The sequence below is a fragment of the Melopsittacus undulatus genome, chromosome 18 (assembly GCF_012275295.1).
Source record: "Melopsittacus undulatus isolate bMelUnd1 chromosome 18, bMelUnd1.mat.Z, whole genome shotgun sequence".
Taxonomy (NCBI): domain Eukaryota; kingdom Metazoa; phylum Chordata; class Aves; order Psittaciformes; family Psittaculidae; genus Melopsittacus; species Melopsittacus undulatus.
The window spans coordinates 1-12,177 of NC_047544.1; positions in this window are offsets into that span (position 1 = coordinate 1).

Sequence of the window (12,177 nt, forward strand, 5' to 3'; positions counted from 1 at the left end):
TCTTGGTGCAGAAGAGACCTGGTTGGCTCATGGATGCAACCGCTCAATGCAATCTGAGCAGTTTCTGGTCCTATTTATGGCGAGGGATCCCCTGACTGGCTTTCCAGCCCTGGTACCTCTGCACACTGCTCGTGTTTGTTCAGGGAGCCCATGCAGACTGCACTGAAGGAAGTCCTGGTTTGCAGGGCCTGGCTTGGCATCGCTGTCAGAGCATGTGGAGACCCTTACAGAGAGGGAGGAGGCACCACTGCCCCCAAGAACATGTGGGAGCAGTTCAGAAAAGTCCTGCCGGCCACAGAGGACAAGGAGCAAAGCAGAGGCAGTGCAGGAGGGGGCAGGTGAGAGCACAGCCAGCCCTGCTGCACTGGAGCAGAACTGGTCTCCAAGTGCTGGAGAAAACTGGCTGCAAAATATCCCATCACAACATGCCCAGCGCCTTGCAGCCAGTCCACACTGCAGAGCCTGCCCACATCCACTGATGGCTTCAGAGGGATCTCTTCTCACTTAAAACACAGCACGTGTTTCAGCCTACAGCACACAGCAAGCGATTACTGAAGTACACTCGAATCTCAGCCCTTGGCAGTGTGTGTGTGTTGCATTTGGGCAATACACATCCTATTAAGAGCCCAAACATGAGTGTCTCTCTCTGGAGACAGTTCTCACAGGAGAATGGATATTTGGTACATGAGCTCTGTATAACTCTGAAAGATACAGCAAGGCCGTGGGGAGGCCTGAGGAAGGCCTAAGCAAGCAAGATTAAGAAGAAGCTGTAATTCACTGAGTCCTGAGAGCTGTGGACTGTTGGCAAGCGTTCGAGGTCAAGTTCTCACACCTGTGCTTAACCAATTCTATGTTAGTCACTAAGGGTCTTCAAGACAAGTATCCACTCATGATATGCCAAGATTGACTGTAGGTGTGTGTAAGCAATAGTATATAAGGAGTTAATGCTTGCAATAAATGGCATTTGTCTGATCATATTGATCTCTGACTGAGTCGTTTCCGCGGCATCTCTCCTTACCTATCTATGAGCCAAGGTCCCATGACAGCTGATGAGACTCAGGCCAATGCAATCAGCAGACTTCACCCAGATCTCTTCAGCTGGAGCAATGGAGGTGTCTGCATTGCAGTGAGAGGCATGAACCCCACCAAATCTCCCATCAACAATAAAGGGAGCTCATGGACCCAGTAAACACATAGGGTGACCTGGTGCATTCAAATGTAAGCAGATAAGTCCTTGCCTAAAGACGTTTGAGCTGACTCCTAAATCCAATCACTAAGTACTCAAAGAAGGGGCAGCAGCTCCTGCCCAGCATTTGCTCAGCTGCCTTTAAACCAGATTTAACTCCAATGAAAGCAGCTCCACCTGCAAGTGGAGAGCTAAAGCCATTAGGAGCTCATCAGCAGCAATGCCAGAAGCCACCTCATGCCTGCTCATCATGACCCACCAGGAAGATGCATTGCAATGCTGGCTGCTGCTTCTGCTTCCTAGAATGTCACCTTGTGTTTCCTCTGCTCTCCTGCTCAGATGATAACCCCATTGAAGGCAGTGGCATCCCTTCGACACAGCAAAACACTGCTTTCCTTAAATACACACAACAAGGAGCAAAAAGCTTTTGGTTTTGAGAGCAGCAGCTCCAACAGAAGCCACAATGAGCACAGCAATAGGGTTGTAGGCACAGACTTGTGTTGTTAAGACACGAAGAGTTCATGTTCCTGTTTAAACACTTGGTGTGATGAAGGAGAGAGCAGCTGGACATAAAGTCGTTGAGTATTGTTGTAGAAGGCTGCAGAGAGACCTTCTTGTGGCCTTTCAATACCTGAAGGGCACTACAGGAAAACTGGAGTCCCCCCTTTGGACAAGGGCCTGTAGGGACAGGGTTAGGGTTAGGTTAGCCACATAAGAGGGGCTCTGCCCTATATAGAGGGGGTCTCTGCCCCATAGAATGGATCTGTCCCATAGAGGGTGCTCTGCCCCATAGAGCGGTCCCATGCCCCATAGAACGAGCTCTGTCCCATAGAGGCCTTTGGCAGTGCCGAGCTCAGCCCCATCCTTGTCCCATTGCCACATCCTCATCCCTGTCCCATTGCCGAATCCCCCATCCCTGTCCCTCGCTGCCTCCCATCCCTGTCCCTTGCCTCATTCTCTTCCTCATCCCTGTCCTTTCCTCATCCATGTCCTCCCTGTGTCCATCCCTCTCCCATATCCTCACCCTCATCTCAACCCTATACCTGTGTCCATCCTTATCCATGTGGTCCATCCCTATCCCTGTGTCCATCCCTGTCCTCACCGCATGTCCCTGTCCCACATCCCTTTCCCAACCTTCGCCCCCATATTCCTCATTCCCACTCCGAACCCCCCCCCCATAGAGCCAAATGGAACCTTCCAGCCCCATTGAACCACCCCCCCCGAGCCAATTGGCCACCCCCCAACCCCATCTGGACCCCCCAAGACACATTTGAACCCCCCCAAAACCCATCTCGATCCCCCCCCCCCCAGACCCATTTGGTCCCTCCCATTTGGCCCCCTCCAGACCCATTTGCCCCCCCCCTCAGCCCCCTGTGCCACCCCCCCCCCCTCCATCCCTCAGATCCTGGCAGTGGATGACAAGGAGCTGAACCGTTGCTGCTCCCTGCACAAGACCTGCATGTACCGGTAAGAGGGGTACGGGAGGGGGTCCATGGGTGCCCCCCCCATGTATTAGGGGTGCTCAGGACCCTTTGTCCCCAGCTCGGAGCAGGAGGAGCGGCAGGATCAGGCAAAACTACAGGCGCCTACAGGGTCACACCTAAACCTACGCCCCCCCCATCCTCATCCTCATTCCTTTATCCTCACCTTTTATCTTCATCCTTATCCCTTCATCCTCACCTTCATTCTTTATCCTCATCCCTGATCCCTTTATCCTCACCCCTCTTTATCCTAATCCCTTTATCCTCATTCCCGCCTTTATCCTCATCCCCTCTTTGTCCTCATCCCTTTATCCTCATCTTCTTTATCCTCATCCTCATCCCTCCCTTCATCCTCATCGTGATCCCTTTATCTTCATCTCCCCTCTTCATCCTCATCCTCATCCCCCCCCCCCCCTTCATCCTCATCCCTTCATCCTCCTCCCCTCTCCCAGCCCCAAGGAGCCAGAAGCGGAGCCGGAAGCAGAGCAGAAGCCCTGGGAACAGAGGAAACGACCCGGGGGGGCCGCTTAAAGGTGCCCCCCCCCCCCCCCGGGCCAGGGGCTCAGCCCCATTGGGCCCCCAAGTGCACCTGGGGGGGGCAGGAATTCACCGGGAGCCGTTTGGCTCCTTCGGCCTCAGCACCTGGCGCCTCCGGTACCGGCAGCAGCACAAGGGGGGGGGAGCCGCCTGCCCCCCCCCGGCCCGGGGGTAATGGGGGGGTCCCCATGGTGACGGCAGCGCCTGGTTCAGTTCACTCTTTACTGGGGGGGGAGCAATAAATAACTTGTGACCCCCCCACCGTGAGCAGCGTCTGGTACTCCCTGGGGGCGGGGGGGCACAAAGGGGTTGGGGGTGGGTGTCCCTGAAGGGTCATTGTGGGGTTGGGGACCCCATAACCCCACAGTGGTTCAGTCCATGGGGGGCTTGAGGGGTTGGGACCCCCCCATAACCCACAGTCGTTCAGTCCCATGATGGGGCGGGGTTTCAGGGGTTGGGACCCCCCTATAACCATTGGGTTCAGTCCCATGGGAACCCCCCCATAACTCACAATGATTCAGTCCCATCCCCCCCATAACCCACAATGGTTCAGTCCTGTGGGGGGGGTGTGGTGTGTGCTCAGAGGAACACGAACTCCTCTGCCCCGGAGGGGGTCGCGGGGGGGGGTGGCGTCTCCGCAGGAGGGGGGGGCTCCATCCTCTGCACCCCCCCCTCGACCAGGGTGAAGAGGGGATAACGCTCGGGTGCTGTGGGGGGGGCCAGGACCTGGATATGGGGGGGGGGAGGGAAAAGGGGGGTTATAATGGTGGGGGGGGCACCCCCAAAAACACCCCCCGCCCCCATAATGCGATGTGGGCTCACCCGGCTTAGCTCCTTGCAGAGCGCATCCAGCCCGGTCCCAGCGCCTGCATAGAAGCCAATGGTGCAGCTGGGATCCATCTTCCCAAAGGGCATCTTCCGCAGGGATCTGCATTGGAATGACTGGAAAAGGGGGGGGGGGTGTCAGGATAATTCCCCTCCCCCAAAAAATACCCCATTGATGGGATGTCCCGTCCTCCCCCACCCATTAACTGCAGTGGGAAGTTCTCCTGCTCTGTATCCACACAGGGCTGCAGTAATGGGGGTCCAGGTAGAGCAGAAAATCATCTGAAGATGGGATAGGGTGAATTAGGGGGACCCCCCATACCCATGTCCTGGGGACACCCCCCCCCCCAATTCCCATATGGAACCTTGGAAGCCGATGAAATAAACGGAATTCAGGGGTTTGCCACCGATGATGCCGAGGCAGGATTCCAGCTTGAGCTGGGGGGGGACGACACACACATTAAGGGGGGTATTGGGGTGCTGGGGGGGGTTATGGGGGTGCAGGGGGTATTGGGGTGCTGGGGGCCATTGGCTGCTGGGGGGCCATTGGCTGCTGGGGGGCATTGGGTGCAGGGAGGTTATGAGGTGCTGTGGGGGTTATGGGGGTGCAGGGGGTATTGGGATGCTGGGGGGATATTGGGGTGCAGGGGGCTCATTGGGTGCGGGGGGCATTGGGTGCCAGGAGGGTCACTGGGCACAGGGAGGTTATAGCGTGCTGGGGGGATTATGGGGGTGCAGGGGGGCTATGGGGGTGCAGGGGGGGTAATTGGGGTGGAGGGGGATCATTGGGGTGCTGTGGGGGCTATGGGGGTGCCAAGGGATGACTGAGCTGAGCTCTGAGGCAGAAGCTGTTCCCTGTGAGGGTGCTGAGGCGCTGGCACAGGGTGCCCAGAGAAGCTGTGGCTGCCCCATCCCTGGCAGTGCTCAAGGCCAGGTTGGACACAGGGGCTTGGAGCAGCTGCTCCAGTAGAAGGCATCTTAAGCTCCTTCCAAGCCTCAGTCCTCCCCGTGAGCTCTTGGATCCCACCGAAGGCTTTCCGTGGGGAAGAGAAGCCCTGGGGCTGTGCTCCAGAGGAATGGGAGGTGAGGGCGCTGGGAAGGGGTGTCCGTGGGCAGTGAGAGCTCACTGGGCTCTCTCACGGGGGGGGGATTGTTGAGGAGGAAGCCAGCAGGAGTCTGCTGCCTGTCCCATGTACGTGATCCTCATAGGCAAAGGTACCATTGTTATCTGTCATTGCTGGAGGTTTCCAGGCTGAAAGGAAAAGGAAGGAACTTTACTCTTTCCAGTTTGTCCTTCCCCAAAACTGGGTGTGTTTTGAGACCTTCAGCTTTCCCTGAGCAGGGAAAAGGCTGCTGGTGCCTTTGCAACAGCTGCAGGAATCTGGGAACCCCTCAAGGGTAAAGTTGCTGCTGTGGGATCCCCAGTGCTGCTTCCTGGGCTGGGTAACATCACGCAGGTCTACTCTGTGCAGTGGGAATACCTCAATGGCACAGCTCCCACACCATCCTGCAGTACTACAGGGGGTCCCACAGCCCAGCCATCCATGCTCCCTATGCAGGACGAGCTGATTTTCATCCATCCAATGGATCTCTCCTGCTGGAGGGTGTCCCGGAAAGGGACAGTGGCATCTACAAAGCAACTGTCAACATGGGAGAAAGGGAGAGCCTGAAAATCCTGCTGGAAGTCCTCAGTCAGTAGTAGCTAAACCCAGGACAGCATGGGAGGAAAGAGCAGGTAATGGGTGCAAGCAGGGCAGGGGCATTACCTGACTGTTTATGCACTATCAGCTTGTCATGAATGGAGACATCAGCAGGGAGACTCTGGGAAGAGGTTCCCAGCATGTCCTGGGGGAGCAGCTTTGGTGCTGCTGCCCAAGGAGACCTTCCAGGCTGTGACAGAGGCTCCATCCTGGAAACACAATTCCCTCCCTTGCTTTCTGTTGTCAGTGCAGGCAGGGAGGGACTGGGGCAGTGCTGTGTGTCAGTGCCCGCTGCAGAGGGGACCTGCAGCACTTCTGGAGCCGGGGGGTGGCCAAGGAAGCCGTGGGCAGGATTTGTCCCAGCTTGGGCATTCCATGGACCACAGCTGCAGCACAAAGCGCTGATTCGACAGCGGGTGACAAATGAATCCCATGTCCTGGTGACAGAGAAGCCCCATGGAGCAGCAGAGCCACCCTTGCTGGGCCCTGCGGTGCTCTCACTCTCAGCTCCTCGGGTTTGTGTTTTCCAGGTCTCTCCTCTCCCTTGCAGGATGTGCTGAGGATCACGGTGGTTGCTGTGGTCTTTGCTGCTGTCTCAGCCTGGGCACTGATCATTCCCATCTGAATGATCTGTCTGAAAGGGTCTGGATAAGTGAATCCAGTCAGGGCACCTGAACCCTCATGTGGTTTGTGTCGGGAGGGACCTTAAAGCTCACCGAGTTCCAATCTTCTGCCATGGGCAGGGACCCCTTCCACTGGAGCAGCTGCTCCAAGCCCCTGTGTCCAACCTGGCCTTGAGCACTGCCAGGGATGGGGCAGCCACAGCTGCTCTGGGCACCCTGAATTTGGGCTGACGTTGGTGTTGAAGTGGGATCCGCTTTCCCTGCTGACAGCCCCCAGGCCTCCCTGGGCACTTCTTTACTGTCCCTCTCATTCCTGTCCAGCCTGGGCTGGTGGCAGGACCTGCACTCACAAAGTCCTCAACACTCACTCCCAGCTTCTTTCCACCCTGGGTCCCGAAGCTGCAGCTGCTTTGGGCTCCTCTTCTCCCCTGTGAGGAGCAAGGGTGCACGGGCACTTGGATAACCAGGGGGAGGTTTCTCTGAGCTCCATCATTTTGCCACCTTCCCTCCTCTGTGAAGTTGCTCTTGGTCACACTGCAGCACTGGAGCCATGAGCCACAGCCATGGGCCAGCCAGAGCTACAGGTGCTGTGCTGAAGCTGAGCACAGCTGTTGATTCTTCACCCTGGGGCTGGTGTTCAGAGAACCTTACAGCATCTCTTCTCTCCCCGTTCATGGCAGGTGGGACAGATGGAAACTGAGTCACGTTTGTGTTGCCCGATGAGGACCACATGCTTGGCAATGCCCTCCACTGCATGGTCATGAAGAAGTAAGTGGAGTCTCCACAGCCCCTGGCACCACTGGGGGTTCCTCTGTCTCCTCTTCTGCCCTTCTTCTCACTAAGTTGCATCTCAGTTGCTGCTGGAACAAGGCAAAACTCCCTCTGTGCCTGCCTGTTGGAGTATGAATATCGGAGCTGGTGCCAGAGGCAGTATTAGTATAGTAGGTAGCTGGTACCTACCCTCTCTCTTAACAGGATTCACTTTCTCCTTGTGCTGTTAGCCATGAGAGCACTTAATCGTCCTTGATGAGTCTGAAGAGCCTCACCTGGGGCCTCCACACACACCCTGCCCCCAGGCTCAGGAGCTGCTCAGCTCAGGGCTTTCAGTCCCTCCTCAGCTCTGTTGTATCAATGTGGGTCTTCAGCTCAGCCTGTCCTGAGCTGTTGATGCTGAGCCATGGACTGACCTCCTGAGCCAACATCAGCCTCTCCTCATTGTTGTACATTGTACATCTGCTTGGTGGTCATAGGTTTTGTCTGACCCTCTTTACCCTCCCCTGACCTGCAGATTGTCCTCCTGGCCTGGCCTCGGAACTCTTTCACCCCCACAAGCCTGTGTGGTGACCTGGACCCTTGGCTGGCCCTGGCTACCACCTCTGCACCCACCTTACTCCCTTGCTTGGGTGCTGTGGGACAGGGCTGGCCAGTGAGTTCTCTGCCCTGTTGGCTGTATTACAGCTCATGCTCCCAGCTCCTCATCCCATTAAGGAGCACCCAAGCCTCACTGCTCTTATGGTTAGTGCAGAGGAAATGGAATGACAGACATGTGGCAGACTTCTGAATGTCTTATGTGGCTCTGGGTAAGACAATGTGCAACTCTGTAAGTACAGGTGGTCAGGCTGTATCTGTGTCACCTTCTGGGGCAAGTGCTGTCAGAAAAGAGGGTAGGAACAGCCAGTATTAAGCAAATTGATCATCTGTAATGGTTGCATCAAGATGCAGGAATTGATGCTGGAAATTAATAATCCTGCTGCCCCCATTAAAATGGCTTCATTCTGATTTTATTGAGCTGGGAGGCACTGGGGGTTTGTGAAGACTCACTGGGAAGGCTCAGAAGAATTCCAGCAGGAAGTTCAATGCATCATCTCAAATGACAGTCGCACTGCAAATGCCATGGGAATTCTCTGATAGATCATCAGGACAAGAAAAAGAGCAGCGTTCTGCAGCTCAGAGAGAGATGGAAGGGTGTGAATAAGGTTAGAGGGGGTGTCCTTTGAACACATCCCTCCTATAAGACCCTCAGTCATATTAGAGATGTCCTGAGCCCCAGCAGGTCTGAGGTGGCCCAAGCCTCTGACTTCCCTGAGATTTGCTGTGGATTGGCCTGGGTTTCACTGCTCTCTTCCCCCCCCACCCTCCTGCAGCCCTGATGTGGAGTTCTGTGGCTACTGCATCACACACCCCTCTGAAAGCAAGATCAGCTTCTGGATCCAGACCAGAGGTATGGGGTGTGCATTGCTTTCATGTTCAGAGCCCTTCTTTTGTGGAATCCTCTCTGCTCATGTCAGGTTTCCACCATGAGTCATTTCAATAAAGAGCACCACTCTTCTCCCTCTTCTCTGCAGGCACAGTACTGTAGTGCTGGGGTAAGGTAGATCTGCTGTGTCCAGGCAGAGGTGATGGGTGCTTCATCTGCCCCTAAATCAGCAGCAGTTTTGGAAAGCCAACCCCGAGTGTGCTGACATACAGAGCTGCAAGGAGATCATTTGCTTCTGCTTCTTCTTGCTTGTCTGGCAGCTTTGGTCATCAGGCTGTGAACCAAAGCTCTCTTGAAAAGTCTGTGCTGTCTTTTGACTTGCCTCCCAGAGGGGTCTGTGTTCCCTGTTAACAGGCAGCACTGACAGCTCCGAGCCTCAGGCCATCACTCACTCCTCTGAGCACACCAGCCCCTTCAGCTCAGTCCACTGCCCTCCATGTAGGCTCCACAGCTTTGTCTGCTGCCGCAGGAGGACAGTGTTATTTCCTTCCTTCCTTATGGGGCTGTTCCCCTGAGGATCAAGTTTGTGCTTGGTGGCTCTTTCATTTCCTACAGATGAGTAGTGCTGAGGCTGTTCTTGCCAAGGGAACCCCTTCCCTGTGGGGCTACCTGCAGGCCTTGGCTCTGCCCTTCCTGCACCATAGCCTGGGCCTGAGCTCAGCTCTCAGGGTGCTGATGGTGAGCTGGTAGGAGGGATGTGTGTGGCGTGTGCCTGGTGTAAGAACCTGTTCCCATCATGGGGGAACAACCGCACTGCCCAGAGCGCTGAGGGAGAGGGCCACCAACCCCTTTGGACACCACTGACCATCTTCTTTCCCAAAGGGACCCTTCCTGCTGTTGAGCCATATGGGTGTTTGCTGACATGTACTCAACACCTTTGAGCTGAGACTATTCCTGAAGAGTTCAGGGGCTTTTCTGTCTCTTGGTCTCAGAGGTGAGAGGAAGGAGCTGACAGCTGTGTTGTAGGCATGAAGAACCTGGAGTTATCTCAGCCTTTCTCTGCCTGACCTGCAGCATGGCCTGGCTTCCTGCTCCTTGGAGTGAATGTAAAGCTCCGTCACTTCTGAAGGTACCTGGAGCACTGTCAGAGCTGCTCAGGATCCTCTGCACTGGACAGAGGAGCCACAGCACAGAGCAGAGTGGTGGCATGGGGTGTACGAGCCGCTCAGGTGTGTGCTGTTAACATTTGTTCTTTGCTCTTGCTTGCAGAGGAGTGTGAAGGAGTACAGGGCCCATATTTTCACCCTGCCTGACAAACCATCCAGATGCATTCATCTGTATTGAGACGGAGACAAGCTGGCACTGCAGCTGATATGAGTCATTGCTGGTAAGAGTTACAGAGAGGTTTGATCTCTGCACATCTAACAGATAAAAATGATCAGGTTTTAAAAACACAAGTTGTACTTTGCTGGCCTTGCCTCTGTGGTGATTGGGAAGTGCTGGTCCTGCACAGCTACCCTGCCTGCCTGTGTGTCTCCTGGGGCTTCATGCTTGGTGCTGCAGCGATGGGTGGTTAAGGATAGATTCTGCTGCACAATGTTGATAATAGGCACAGATAAGTGGGAGAAAAGAAGCGGAGGGGACACACTCATAGGTGAGAAAAGAATAAGGATGTCCTCCTTGGACATCTTCCTGCCACCCAAAAGCAGGCTGATACTTGTTAGGAATTGAAATGGAAGGACCTAGGCAAAGAGGTAGGGTTCAAGTCTCTTGCCTTAGTGAAGCAGTTAAACTGGTAACAGATTTCAGGGGTTTAACTGAAGTTCTGCCCAAAGTTCTCGAGCCTTTAGTAAAGGAGTGAATTTAATACTGAATTGTTCCCAGTGTGATTTGACAGCATCATGTGGCACATTGGTGATGAGTTGCTGCAGCATTTTCAAAGGAAGTTCAGGAATAAAAGATCCTATTTTTTGTGCTATTTCTCTCTGCAGTAAGCAGCAAGAAACCTCCTCTTTGTCCACTCCTACGAGGAGCAAGTTTGATCCTTTCTAGAGCGGTTCTCATTGAGATGATCTTTGTGTGACATTTTCTCGCTGCCTCTTCCTCAGTGTCCCCTTGCAGCCGATGTGAGCTGTGCTTCACAATGTGCTGCAGGCAGGAGCAGCAGCAGGAGTCCTGCAAGGGAGGAGCAGTGGTTGGTGGGCTTTGAGGAGCAGTCATGTCCCAAGCAGAAGGGGTGCGCGTTGAGAACGGGTAAGGGGAAAGGACCGTGAAAAGCTGAGGCTGAGTGAGCAAGAATGGTCAGGCCACGATGCTCTCCAGGGGTAGTGGATCGGCTCCTGACGTTTCAGGCAGGTCCCAGTGCATAAAGGAGGAGTTTCCCTGGGACTTGACTGAGTGGCCACTCCTCAGGCAGCTGCAGCAGCTGATAGAGGTGGATTAAAACCTGCTCGTCCCAGTACACAAGCAATTTTGGGTTAGGGTTAGCAGTAGGGATAGGGGTTAAGTTTAGGGTTAGTGTTAGAGTTAGTGTTAAGGTTAGGGGCTTTAGAGTTAGGTTTAGGCTTAGGGTTTGGGTTAGGTGGTAGGGCTACGGTCAGGGGTAGCTTTAGCCTTAGGCTTAGGGGTAATGTTTAGTGCTCGCGTTAAGGGCAGGGATTTGGTTAGTGTTAGGTTTAGTCTCAGGAGTTCGGGTTATGTTTAGTGTTCTGGTTAGGGTTAAGTTTAGGAGTTAGGGATCGGCTTAGTGGTTAGGGTTAGGGTTAGGGATTAGGTTTTCGTTTAGGTTGAGTTTTAGGGTTAGGTGTAGAGTGAGTTTTAGGATTACAGGTTTGAGTTAGGTTTAGCGGTGAGGTTTTAAAGTTTAGCTGCTCCATTGTACCCAGTTTTCGCCCCCATGGTGGCACTTGGTGATGGGGCAGCCAACCTGGCCCTGCCTGTTCACTGTCATCTGATCTCAGAGCTGCCCCCAGAGCATCCCCAGGGGCTCCCTGCTGCCTGGGCCTGGCCTGGGCTGGGCTGGGCTGGAGACTCCCCATGGCAAACACCGACTCAATACAAACCCCAGTGTGTCCATGGGACAGCCAACAGAAGGCTTCCAGCTCTCAAAACTCAGGTCCTGCCCTCACAAGCCAAAACATGAATCAGCTGCCAGCCTCCATCAACTCAGCTTGGTCATCAGATGGGTCATTGCTTCTCCTTCAGCTTTTGCTCTGCAAATAAGCTTCTTGACACCTAGTAAGCATGGCACAGCTGGTGGAAACACCAAGCAGTGCATCGCACCCACTTACAGCTTGGTCTCATGTACTAACCCAGCCCTGGCAGCGGGATCTACGAGCTTTGTTTCATTTCTCACATCACAAGATGAGGAATGGGGAAGCAGGAAGAACCATGCCAGTTAAGTGGTTTCCAGCAAGGCACTTCTGTAAAGCAGTTTTAACACAGTACAACTGTGATCATGAAATTCGCCTCCGTGACCAAAGTGTTTGGTGGTTGTGCGTTAAGCAGCAGCTACTTGGCCGTAGACAGAGCAGAATCCAAACAGCTCCAGAAGTACCATGCTTTTAGTATTAGTGTAGGGAAGACCCAGAAGCAGTTTCTGTCTCTCCACTGTCCATTCCAGCACGTT